A 12,099-nucleotide genomic window follows, 5' to 3' on the forward strand; every position below is an offset into this window, starting at 1 on the left:
TGTTGTGATGATAAAATGAGGAGGAGGAGGACCGCGTAAGCTACCTTGGGTTCCTTGCAAGAGGAAAAAAAAGTGAAATATAAGTGTAATAATGCATAAAAATAAAATAAAACATGTAACAGATAAATGTGTGTGAATGCACTGTTACAGATCAGTCACCTCAAACACATTGCTCTTCAATAGAGTCAGTTCATACATTCAGATGCAAGTCATGAGGGGTGAACTGACTCTCACACTTCTTGAGATCTTGTCTAGATCTTGTCTTGAAAGAGAGTCTTTTTAAAATATCAGGTTGCCAGTCAAACTTCTCAGGTTTCACTAAACAGGGGAGAGCAGTTGCTGTTTCCCAGATGAAGCCTCCCCAAGAAACCTTTTTCCCATGGTTTGCACACCACAAAGATTGTCAGAACACCCCTTTTGCAAAACTGGAAGTGGGGCATTTTGGTCCAGCTTCAGACAAAGTGGACTGTACAGCTTAAGACTGTAGGTGAGAGAATGGTCCCCTAAAAACTCTTTACAATTGGAAAGCTGGAACACAGGGGGAATTAGGCTAGAACCCTTATCTCTGTTACGTTCCTTTTTGACTTGCCAGAAGTAGGGATGTACGAAAGTGACTTACCTTTCACAGATTATGTTGATGGTGGGGAGGGAGGCGTTCCGTCCCTCCCCCCGGAATGCTCGACGGGGGGGGGGAGGCGATCTGTTCCTTCCCCCTGGAATCCTCGAACGGCCAGCTGTGCTCCTCGACAGCTCCGCAGAGCAGCCGGCCGGCCCAGCCAGGCCAGAGCTGTCCGCAGCCGGATTTCCGGCAGCGGAGGGCTCTGGGGAAAAAAACACACAACCCGTGTATGCAAATGGCGGCGGCTACAGCCACCGCCGTTTGCGTTCCTTATTTTTGGCCATCTTAATCTATGTAAATATTTACGTAGACTATGATGGTGAAAATAAAGGGGAATGCAAATAGCGTAGCGGGCGCTATTTGCATCCCTTTTTGATTCACCGTTTTAGCCTACGTAAATATTTGCATAGGCTAAAACGGCGAATCTAAAAGGGACGCAAATAGCGCCCGCTATGCTATTTGCGTTCCCCTTTATTTTTGCCATCATAGTCTATGTAAATATTTACATAGACTAAGACAGCCAAAAATAAGGAACGCAAATGGCGGCAGCCATAGCCACCGCCATTTGCGTACGCTGGTTTCTATTTTTTGTTTTTTAAACCCAGCCATGATAGGCTACGTAAATCTTTACGTAGCCTATCACATCGTGTGTGGGGGGTTTTTTAAACCCAGCCATGATAGGCTACGTAAATCGTTACATAGCCTATCATGTCGTGTGTTGTTGTTTTTTTTTTACACAAGACTGAAAATGGCGGCGGCGGTGGCAGCCAGTCGGAAGACCAGCTGCCGCGGCCGCCACCACCCGGAAGATCCACCCTAGGTAAGTCTCATCCTGGGGGGGATCCGCGGGGGGCGGGGGACAGGTTGTTCCGCCACGGAGTTTGGGGGGCCGAATACACTGGCATTCAGCCTCACTGAGATCCGTGGTGGAATTCTCTGACATCCCTAGCCAGTGCCGGGATGCAAATGGCGGCAGCCGTAGCCGCCGCTGTTTGCGTCCCTGCAGTCAGCCATGATAGGCTACGTAAATCCTTACATAGCCTATCATGGCTGACTTTGGAGGAGCGGAAAAAGCGCGTACACAAATGGCAGCGCCCATGGGCGCCGCCATTTGCGTTCCTTATTTGGGCACATCTAGTCTACGTAAATATTTACGTAGACTACGGCGAAAGTAAGGGCGCCACCATTTGCGTACGCGCGTGTTTTTTTTTTCTCAAAGTCAGACGTGATAGGCTACGTAAACTTTTACGTAGCCTATCACAGTGTTTTTTGAAAATCTAGCCATGATAGGCTACGTAAATCTTTACGTAGCCTATCATGTTTGTTGGTTTGTTTGTTTTTTCACTTTGAAATGGCAGTGGCAGCAGCCAGTCGGAAGACTGGCTGCCGCCGTCACCGAAACACCGCCAAACCACCGCCGGGAGCCACCGCTGGGAGGGACATTCGCCGAAGGTAAGTCCCATCCCGTGGGGGGGGCGGGGGGGTGGACCGTTTCTCCACCAATTTCGGCGGGCCAAATGCATTGGCATTCGGCCCCCTGGAGTTTCGTGGAGAAATTCTCTGACATCCCTAGCCAGAAGTATATATTACTTATATTTATTAACTTGAAGTATTTTCTTCTTCAGGTCTGTGCTATATAAGCATCCTACACATGTCAAAGGGGATTTTCTTTTCTTTTTTTATTAAAGTAATTCTGAAAAGCAAACACGATGAGTAATAAACCTAGCAACAAGATTTCATATAATGCTGATACAAGTGCAACCGGCAGCAAAGGGTTGCAGTGTGGAGTACTCTTGCTTAGTGTTTCAGTTAGCTGGCCATGCCCTTCTCCACAATACTCCATTACATTAACCCTGCCACCCAGTTTTCATGTTTTTTCACGAGACAGTCAGCCACTGAACACATACAGTCCTCTTTGGGTTATTTGGGGTTCCTCTCCTTAGGCTTTTTCGTAAGGATTGTTTGTATTTCTGCAAACTTCAGGATTCCCTCCAAGTCTGCTAATGCCTTATTCCTGTGGGGGTGGGGGGTAGTGCCATTTTGGCTACATAAGCAACAACACTCATGTCTAACCATTGGAAATAGCAGGAATGGTAGTAGGTGTTAGGGATGCACGGACTCTGTAAAATCCACTCCTTCTGTGTTTTTTGAATTGTCAGACGCCTTTTGTTTTGTTCCATCGTCCACTCACAGGCAGATGCGATATTTTTGTTGTGCATAAAAATACACAAATAATTACATAAGAGGTTTCATAAGAATTTACATAATTTACCTTAGTGTGTAACATTTGGTGTATTGTCTCCCATTCCATTCCACTTTTCCTCAGCAGAAACCTGCATATTTTCCTGTGAATAAATATGTGTAAATTCCAGGGGGGGGGGACATCCAAAAGTCTATGGACATGGCATAGCCTGAGGGGCTCATTCTGCAGTGGATTCTGCAGGGTGGAGTCTTAGAAATCCAAGCTCATTTTAACCCATCTCAAATTTCTCCAGCAGCATCTCTAGTAGGCGGGTTGGGGGTGGGGGGGTTACATTTATATAATAAAAGGAGAAGGCTGCAATCCTATAACCATTTACTTCTGACTAAGCCTCATTGATGCAATGAAACTTACTTCTGAGTAGACATGTATTGGATGACACTGTTAATGGCTTAAAAAAGGTTTGTGGCAACTGTGGCAATGGTCATTTCAGCAGTTGCTGGTTGGCAGTTGAGCTTTCTTTTCCTTTGCCTTATGACCAATGCTACATGATGATGTAATGTCATTCACAGGGGGCAGTCTAGAATTAAAAAGTGGTAGTTGATATCTAATGGCCCCCAAGGGGACTTCTGCCACTGTGAAAAATGGCAGCAATTATGAAAAGGAGGAAGCCCACCAGCAAAAAATGTAGATTGAGTCACTTCTCTTTCCCCCAACACCCATTCACAGCCCCTCCAAATAAATTAGTAGAAAATTTAAAAGAGACATCGTGCAAAGCATGTACAAGGTGCAAGGTTAAATTACCTCAGGCATTGGTAACAGGGCCATGAAGACTAAGGATGTGTGAACCTATCTCTGTTCGGGTTCTCCAGGTGCCCGCCCAGCCCCCGCCCCACTTGCTCATCCCTGGATCGTGCTCGAGCCCCTCTTGTGCTAGGGGAGCAGCCCACACTCACCCTGGTGGCCTCATCAAGCTCCACCGTCGCCATTTTTTGAAAAAGAAAATGGCACTAGCAAAAATGCGCATATTTACGTGTGTGCAAAAAAAAATGTGCATTTTGCAAATGCCCATATTTGTGCACATGTGAAAATCCACATTTTTGCAAAAAATGTGCATTTTGCACATATGCAAATCTGTGCATTTGCAAAATATGCATTTTCACATATGCAAATACGCACATTTGCAAAATGTGCATTGTCACGCATATGCAAATATGCGCATTTTCACTATCGCCATTTTATTTTTTAAAAAATTGTGACCATGGAGCTTGATGAGATCACCAGAGTGAGTGTAGGCCATTCACCAACTGCAGGCAGGGGGTGAGTGGGGCAGGGGCTCGGCAAGCAGAGCTCAGGGGTATGGGCAAGGGGATTCCGCCGGATTCCTGGATGGAATTGGGTGCCCGTGCCATCCCTAATGAAGACCTCCCCACCACAGGGTCTGAGAGAGCTGGTACTAGTCAGGGCAGAGACAGTGTTTGGCTAGATACCAACACAGCACTCAATAAAACATTCAGAAATGTTTCAGAAATTTGTATTTCAAGTGTCATATACCTCGTAGCAATCAACAAATAGCAGCATACAGCACAAACACTGAACAAACAAACCTTTCTCTCCACCCCTCTTCCAAGGCAGGCTGCCTTTCAAGCTAGTTCATAATTCTATAGAAAAAGCAACTTCTGTCAATTTTTTTTGAATAATTCAGAAATAAATTGGTTTTCCATTCCCCTCTTCATGACTTAATGTCTGAGCCATAAAATATATAGTATATGAATTGGAGCCAAGTTAATAACGCTGTTGGAAAGTTACCTTTTGCCTTTCTGTGACTTCAAATGACAGATGCAACGTTGTCCCAGTACAGTGTATCTATACACATATGTGCACACACAACCTATGGAGGGGGACAGAAGTAATTCAAACTTATGATACAGAAAATTCCATGTATTTTTCCCCCACTATCAAGACTCTTTTGTTGTGTTCCAAGGCCAATCACATGCAACTGAAAACTCACCAACTGCAGCTGGTCTCAACTTCCAGATGAATAGCTCAGCCAGCTGCAAAACCATGACTTCATCTGGTTTCCAGGGTCTTGCATAAGACTGCAGTTCTTGTTTGGAGGCTGTTTTTAATCCATTAAGCCTTTTCATATATAAATATAAAAATAAACCTCCACTCTATCAGCACTATATGAAACCTTGTTGCCAGGTTTATTACTGAAAGCCTTGCCTTTTCAGAATGACTTTAATAAAGAAAGTTTTAAAAGAAAAGAAAAATTCCCTTTGACTTGTGGAGGATGCTTATATAGCATGGATTTGAAAAGAACTTTAAGTAGGAAAGAGTCTTAAGAGTGCAAAGTAGCCATCTAAGTATTACAGGTGGGTGCATAATGTACTTAAATCTACCATTGCCTTCAAGTTCAATTTCAAATATTAATAATAAAACTTATCTAAGGGGAAAAAACAAGTGGCTGTGAGAAATCATACGTGTTCTACATGAATAGGAGAGTTTGGAGAATAGATGGCTTAGGTGGGGAACTGAAAGCAATTTGTGTTGTTCAATGATCACAAAGTGAAAACAGTAGGGATGGTGGAGAATTCTGCCACGGTACTCGGTGAGACTGAATGCCAGTGCATTCGGCCCCCCGAAACCCATGGCGAAATGAAGCCCCCTGCCCCCCCGCCCCCACAAAAGGCGTGAGAAATGGAGCACTCACCTGCTGCTATTCGCGCTGCTCTGAGAATGGTGGCCGCGTCTGTGGCCGCCGTCCACTTCACCATTTTTGCCATGATAGGCTACGTACATACTTAGGTAGCCTATTATGGCTAATGCAGGGATGCAATTTGCGTCCCTGCGGAGGCGGTGATAGGCTAAGGCTACATAAATATTTACGTAGCCTATCATGGCAAAAAAAAAAAAAGGGAACGCAAATGGCGGTGGCTACGGCAGCCACCATTTGCGTTCCCTTTTATAGCCGTGATAGGCTATGTAAATATTTACATAGCCTATCATGGCAAAAGTGGGGACGCAAATGACGTAGCAGCCGCCATTTGCATCCCTGCTTTTGCTGTGATAGGCTACGTAAGTATTTACATAGCCTATCATGGCTCAGCGAAGGGACGCAAATGGCAGCCACTACACCAGCCTCCATTTGCGTCCACAGACCTGCTGTGCAGATGCACCCAGCCGGCGGCTCCTCAGAGTCACTGCGGAGCAGAGCCGGCTGGGATAGGATTTCAGGGGGAGGTACGGCACGCCTCCCCCCCACTGCGAATGTCACCCTTCAAAAAGGTAAGTGACTTTCGTACATCCCTACAAAACAGACATTACTCTACATCTGTGTCTAGCAGCCACTTTCTTTCATTCATTTTTCCTCTAGAGTTGGTGCAGAGGCCCTGATCCAGGTTGGGACCTCAGCATGGGGGCGGGCTAAGGGGCCTTTTAAGATTTGGGTCAGGGGCCCTGTGCCTACTTTAAAGTAAAAATGAAAAGATATATCTGCTAGATACACCTTTAAAGTAATACCTGTTTTGGCCCTGACTTATCAACATTTTATATGTTCAGCAGATTTATAGGACGATCCAATGAATGGCATGAGTCCTACTTACTCAGCAATAAGCCCTACTTTCTCCCAGCTAAATGTATATACAAGACCGCAGCCTTAGACATGCAAAGGATTGCACCACTAAGCTTTACCTGGAACATAAAATTTCTATTCAGGCATTCAGAAAGGGGTTAAAAGAAATGCACGAGGAGAGGGAGCACTCTAACCCCATCCCTCTCCATCATGTTTGTCACCCTCTACTCCTGGACAGTGACTTTGTGAAGAGGAGAGACTCCTCTATCCATGGAGGCCATAGACATGACTGAGAACCTGGAAAATCAGCATTCTCAATTGGGGGAAGAGCGTCCTGTGTCCATGGAGGCTGCCTCATCACAAAGTCACCATCCATGAGGGTGGCAAATGCATTGAAGAGTCGGCAGGCCTAGAGCACTCCCTTTTCTCGTGGGTTTATTATAACTACCGCTGCATTGAGTATTTTGATTCTTCCATTTTTGGCATTTTGTGGGGGGCTGGAGGTGAAATGAAAACTCTGCCTGGGAAGGTTAGAATTTCGAATTCGGGGCGGGAAGAATTTACACGTCCCATTTGAAGTGCAGGCGGTGGCTGAGGAGTCTTCTTTCTATTGTTCTATTTGTTTTTTACTTTTAAAACACCCCCTTCACTTTGAGTGGCCCAGGGCTCTATAGAAAAACTTCTCTAGCATGGCAGCTCTTTCTGAACTCCCATGAGACCAAGTGACCTCACTATCTCTACTAGGCATTCAGGGAGGGCCCCTGGGCTGCAGAAGCTCTGCAAAGCAACAACAAATGGGGCTTTTATAGCGTTAGAAAAACTCTGATCTTCCTTGCAGCATTACAGAGCTCTTTGCAGAGAGGCTTTCTACAGAGAGGCATCCAGGAACTCCTGCTGGGCGCCTCTCTGCAAAGAGCTCTGTGTTGCTGCAAGGAAGATCAGAGTTTTCTAAAGCTCTAAAGGTCCCCTTCGTTCTTGCTTGCAGCAGCCCTGGACTCTTTGCGGAGAAGTTTCTGCAATCCAGGAACTCTTCCTGAATGCCTATGAGAGAGGGCAACGTCCCATGGTCTTGTGGGAGTTCAAGAAGTGCTGTCAGGTTGGAGAAGCCTGTCTGGAAAGAGTCCTGTGCTACTGCAAGTGAATGGGGCATTTTTAAAGTAAAAAAAGATCTTTCAGCCACCTCCTAAACTTCAAAAGGTATGTGTAAATCCCCTTCCCTAGGCAGAAATTTATTCGAAATTCTCCCCCTCCCTGTGAAAGAGGCAAAGAAGCAAAGAGGCTGTTTATCAGGGAGAGAGAGAAAAATCCCCAAAATAGGGGGCAGGATTTGGCACAGCACTAATTACAACCCCTTTCTGAATGGCTGAATAAGGCTAACGCTTTACCTAGAAGATAGGAAGAACATGACACTTCAGTTTTTGTTATTTTTTGTCAGTGGGTTTTTTCCCCATCGCTTAACTGCAAATAAAAGTAGTATTTGTTTCATAGTAGCTGCAGAAGAAATAATAGTATGTAATGTTGCAATATACAGAAAGTGACAGTAGATGGTGAGCAGCCTAAACCTAGGCAACAAAGTCTTCTTTTTTAACTAGCAGTTTAAAAGGACATTTTAGTGATTGCATGAGCAGGTGGGGGACCTCTCCTTTCTACCCATTTTTTGTACAACCATGTTGGAGTGAAGATTAGGTTGATCCAGACTCCCAGCACAAGCTGTTTTGCCACCTGAGGCAGGAGAGAACACGAGCTGCCACCACCATATCATGGTTCCCCTTTCTCCATTGCTCACCCCCTTATCTTTGCTGCCACATTGACTTTATGGAGAGCAAGCCTGGGATTCTCATGAGAGCCCTGCAGCCACTTCTTCTAGCCATGCAGCTTTCCATCGAGCCGAGGCAGCAGCAAAAGTGCACGATGAGAAAAACAGGTGTGGGTGGCTGCTCCAAAGAGCCCAGCCAGCTGCTCTCTCACTGAAGCAAATTCCATGGCTGGAGAGCAGCTAGCAGGGCTCTCCAGAGCACCCGGTGGAGGTGGCGGAGCAGCAGCAGTGGGCCATCCTGGTGGGGGAGGGGGCGGAACAGTTGTCCTCTCCTTCCATTCCACCACCTGATGCAGGTGTCTCAATCTGTTTCATGGGAGGGCTGGCCCTGGGCTGATCTCTTCTCTGTTAGAAGCCCATTTTGTCCATTCAGTTTTGTGTTTTTTTTAGAAGGGGGAGATGTTTGAATAACTGATCCAAACCAGAAGTGTTACAGTCCTGGAAAAGCTTGACCAGTTGATCCTGCTGATTGCAAAATAAAAGTTCCTCCACTGTGCAGTGAGTGCTGAGCACTTTGTGCACTTCTGTAAATGGGGAATATGAATATGATTTCACCCTCCTAAAGGCAAGCAAATTCAGGTCTGTATAGATGATGAGTGAAACATTCCATTGGCCCATGGCATCCATTTTTTGTGTGGCTCAGCTCTTCTACCATTTGCTTGATTAACAAGACACAGCATTTACAAGATGATGTCAAGAAAGCCAGAGTAACCCAGAGGATTATAGCAAATATGGCTATGGGGACAAAGGGAACCACAATGAAGCAATGCATTTGTTTAAATCATCATTTTCCAACCTGGGTCCCTCCAGATATTTTGCCATAGCTCTCATCATCCCTGACCATTGGCCATCCTGGCTGGGGTTGATAAAAGCCATAGGTAAAGCATCTGGAGGGACCCACACTGGGGAAGGCTGGTCAGATTATAGATAAGCTACTATATTTTAACAAGACATCTCAAAATAAACCTCAGTAAAATCACATGGCCTTGGAGGTATGAAGTCATTCCTTCCCAGATCTGTTCCTGTGTAAGAGAGATCAAGAGGAGGACAAGAATAATGAAGATATTTTGTTGATGATTTCTTGAGCTGATAAGTTCAGTTCTTCAGAGCTGAGCAAGGAGTGGCTGGGAGGAGAGCAACGGTGTAGCAGAGTCAGGGCTTGCAGGAACGCAGAACTAGGGATGTATGAATCCCTTACCTTGTTCCGGTCCGAGGCGTCTGCAGTGGAGAGGAGGCGATCCGTCCCTCCCCCCGGAATCCTCCCAGGCCAGCTCCGCTCCGCAGCAAGTCCATGGAGCCACTGGCCGGGGCCACCCACAACTGGACCTCCGTCCGCTGCCAGGCTGCAGCTGCAAATGGCAGCTGCCGTAGCGGCCACCATTTGCATCCCTGCATTAGCCGTGATAGGCTACGTATATATTTACATAGCCTAGCATGAAAAGAGCAGGGACGCAAATGGTGTAGCAGATGCCATTTGCGTCCCTGCTGTTTGCCATGATAGGCTACATAAATACTTGCATAGCCTATCATGCCTAAAATTGGGAGGGAAATGGCGGCCACAGACCAGAGCAGCTATTCGCGGCCGCAGACCAGGGGCAGCAGATGGACCAGACAGCCGACACAAGGTAAGATCCATCCTGGGGAAGTTTCATGGGGTGGCAGGGGGGATTGCTCCATTCCACCATCGACTCCAAGGGGCCAGATTCTAAAGAATCCGTCCTCCCTGGAGTCAGTGGTGGAATTCTCCAACATCCCGATGCAGAGCTGGCATTTTTTAATTAGCAGGGATGCTGATGTCATCTGCCACATCCCTCCAAATTCCCTGTTCCCTCTGAGCTTAGATGCAGTCCTCACAGTGCCCGGGGGGCATGGGAGAGGAATGGATTTGCCAGCAACAATATATTGTTCCCTGTTGTAATGCAAAGTGTTTTGGGGAAGCTTGGTCTTGGATAGGTGCTCTTCTTATTTCTTTGGTTTCACTGAAAATGGATTTTTATATGCAAAATATATGTGCATCCCAATAACCTCAATTATTCAAGTAGCAGAGGGGATGTCAATGCGATTTTGCTACTGAAGATTTCATTAAGTGAAGGTGGCATTTAGACAGACTTGCACTGAAATGCAACTATCTAGGAAACATACAGGAGCAGGAGCAGCCTTCCCAAACCTGGTGCCCTCCAGAAGTTTTGGACTTCAACTCCCATCAGCCCCAGTCAGCATGTCCCATGTTTAGGAATCCTGGGAGGTATAGTCCAAAATATCTGGAGGGCACCGGTTTGGGGGAAGGCTGATACAGGAGAGAAATACTGGGTGTATGGCTTCTTTGCCTGCAGGTAGTTGCATACATACTTTCAAAAATCAAGTTCTTTCTAGACTATATTAAAAATATAGTCCGGACCATATGGCATCATGAGGAATATATATCCCTAGGACTTACTTATTATTATATGTGCTCATTTATCTATCAGCTGCCCAATGGATCTATGATGTCTTTAGTGCAATCAGATCTTTTTTTAATGGACTTGTTACAAGATAAGTACTTTGCAGTGCTCTAAATTTTGGCAGCGGGTTTCATATAATCATTAAGGGAACAGTGAAAGAAAGAATATAATCACACAGATTTTAGAGGACTTGGAGGTAGAAAATGTTGGAATAGTAGAACTCAGTGAAGGTGGGGATGGGTTTCACATTAGTGTGAATGTGCAGTTAAGACTTACAGTGCTATTATTCTTAATGGGCCTGTGCAGTGTGATCTAATGTTATCTGTCATGTAAAACCATAAATCTGTTATTTATTAATGCTTATGCCAGCTTATTCTGCTTTATTTACTTTGATTCCTGTCTACAGAACATAAAAAAGAACTCTGAAATCACAGTGGGGCCTTCAGTATGTATAAAATAAGTGCTCAAGCTTCTAGGGAACTTATTTGTAATTGGTAGAAGAAATTGTGGATGGAGATGTTGCTGCTATCCGTGAAGATCAGAGCAGTATAATGCGGAAACTTCGTGTGCTACAAATTAATGCAACGTTAGGTATCCTGGTGGTAAAATATTAAAGCAACCAACTTGAAGGGCAAAGCAACCCAGCAAATGGACTATGAACTGCTTATAAAGTTAATGATGGAGTTTGTCTCAAATGCACTGTGCAGTACAAAATAACAACATTGGTACATTAACTTTGTGGGAGTGTGATGATGGTTCCATAGCACCACGTGCCCTCTAATTGCAAACGTTGCCTAAAACAAATGCACCCATGTAGGAATATCTTGAAAGGTGACTGTTTTGGAACACAGAAACTAAAATTAGAATGGTATTCTATATAATCCCTGGGTAAAACAATTTACACGACAATTCAAATATCTGCAAAATTGCACAGATTACTGACCTGGTTGTTGGAAATTCTTGCATCATAGAAGACAATTCAGCATCATTGGGTCATAACTTGGCATAGGATTTATTTAGGTGCAGACTAAACTTCCAAATGTGAAGCCTCCTTGGAACTCTGACAGCCAATTCTTGACTGGAGATTTCAAAATAACATTATGATGGTGTGGTTGGCCCTCATATGATCCACATAATCATGTGGTTTGACTCATATGCAGCCAAAGCTGTTCATATGAGTCAGCTCTTACCTTCTCATTATTACTGACTGGGAATGGAGAATTAAAAGGGTAAGAAAAGGCACCAGCTTTACTAATAGAATAGACTGAAATGTGGTTGATTTATAATATCTGGTTAATATGTGTGTGTTTTTTACCAGCACTTTGTCATCTTACAAACCCAAACACATTTAAAAAGAGAAGAAAAGAAAGTCATCAGCTGACCTTCATATGTCTGTCAAGGAAAGTAAACAATTTGAAATAATCAAAATGTCAATTTTCTGTAACAGCG

The 12,099-nt window shown here is 44.9% G+C and overlaps 1 long non-coding RNA gene across 1 annotated transcript in view; it reads right to left on the reverse strand.

The window, feature by feature from the left end:
- Nucleotides 1-2,303: 2,303 nt before the first annotated feature.
- The window catches only part of LOC146348003 (uncharacterized), a 34,781-nt gene continuing 24,985 nt past the window's right edge, over nucleotides 2,304-12,099 (reverse strand). Inside the window, exons 2-4 of the long non-coding RNA XR_014790491.1 lie at nucleotides 11,594-11,728; nucleotides 4,629-4,710; nucleotides 2,304-2,964 (exon numbers count right to left, since the gene is read on the reverse strand). This is a non-coding gene — a long non-coding RNA (uncharacterized LOC146348003). The remainder of the gene's footprint in view (nucleotides 2,965-4,628; nucleotides 4,711-11,593; nucleotides 11,729-12,099) is intronic.

This window comes from Heloderma suspectum, chromosome 4 (assembly GCF_057233095.1).
Source record: "Heloderma suspectum isolate Gila_16-S chromosome 4, 16-S_ref, whole genome shotgun sequence".
In the NCBI taxonomy this organism is placed as follows: Eukaryota; Metazoa; Chordata; class Lepidosauria; order Squamata; family Helodermatidae; genus Heloderma; species Heloderma suspectum.